The 559-nt window shown below is 44.2% G+C and overlaps 1 protein-coding gene across 1 annotated transcript in view; it reads right to left on the bottom strand.

Moving 5' to 3' along the window:
- LOC119585942 (dipeptidyl peptidase 4-like) overlaps window positions 1–559 on the bottom strand; it is a 99547-nt gene that overhangs the window by 26165 nt on the left and 72823 nt on the right. The window lies entirely within an intron of this gene.

Genomic DNA, 559 nt, shown 5'->3' with positions numbered 1-559 from the left:
ATACAAGGATGAAACCGAAGAGAAAAGGTAATAGTAATACATTTATAAATTCTTTTATTATTAACGACGTGCTATCAACCGAGGTCACTAGGATTACTGAAAGTGACATGCGCATAAGTCATTAGCGTAAGACAGTAACCAACGGATATTTCGAGATGACTCAAGCCCTTCGCGAATGACTCACGGTGGCCAGGCGTGACCGAAATCCATTGAGCTTATTCCCTGCAGATATGGTTGAGTCATGCGCATTTACATCGTCTCGGGATAGTCACTTCAGTCATGCCAGGAAAACGCTCTCGCCTGGGTGATGCGACTCGTCATGCAATATTATCCTCTCTTTGCAATAATTCATGCAATGCTCTTGCCATTGACCAGTACGCTCATTGGTGCCCGGCAATTCTAAATCGATCCGAGGCATTATAGTGAGTCATCGATCATGAAATCAATGTTGGGAATGATGTTTTCCGTGTCCTGCTGCGAGGAAGCTTGGGTCTGAGGCGGTGAATGGATAGTAAGACTGGCTTTTCACAATAGCACATGTGTGTGAGATACACTTAAG

This window comes from Penaeus monodon, chromosome 20 (assembly GCF_015228065.2).
Source record: "Penaeus monodon isolate SGIC_2016 chromosome 20, NSTDA_Pmon_1, whole genome shotgun sequence".
Taxonomy (NCBI): domain Eukaryota; kingdom Metazoa; phylum Arthropoda; class Malacostraca; order Decapoda; family Penaeidae; genus Penaeus; species Penaeus monodon.
This window is presented reverse-complemented; position numbering and strand designations above follow the sequence as displayed.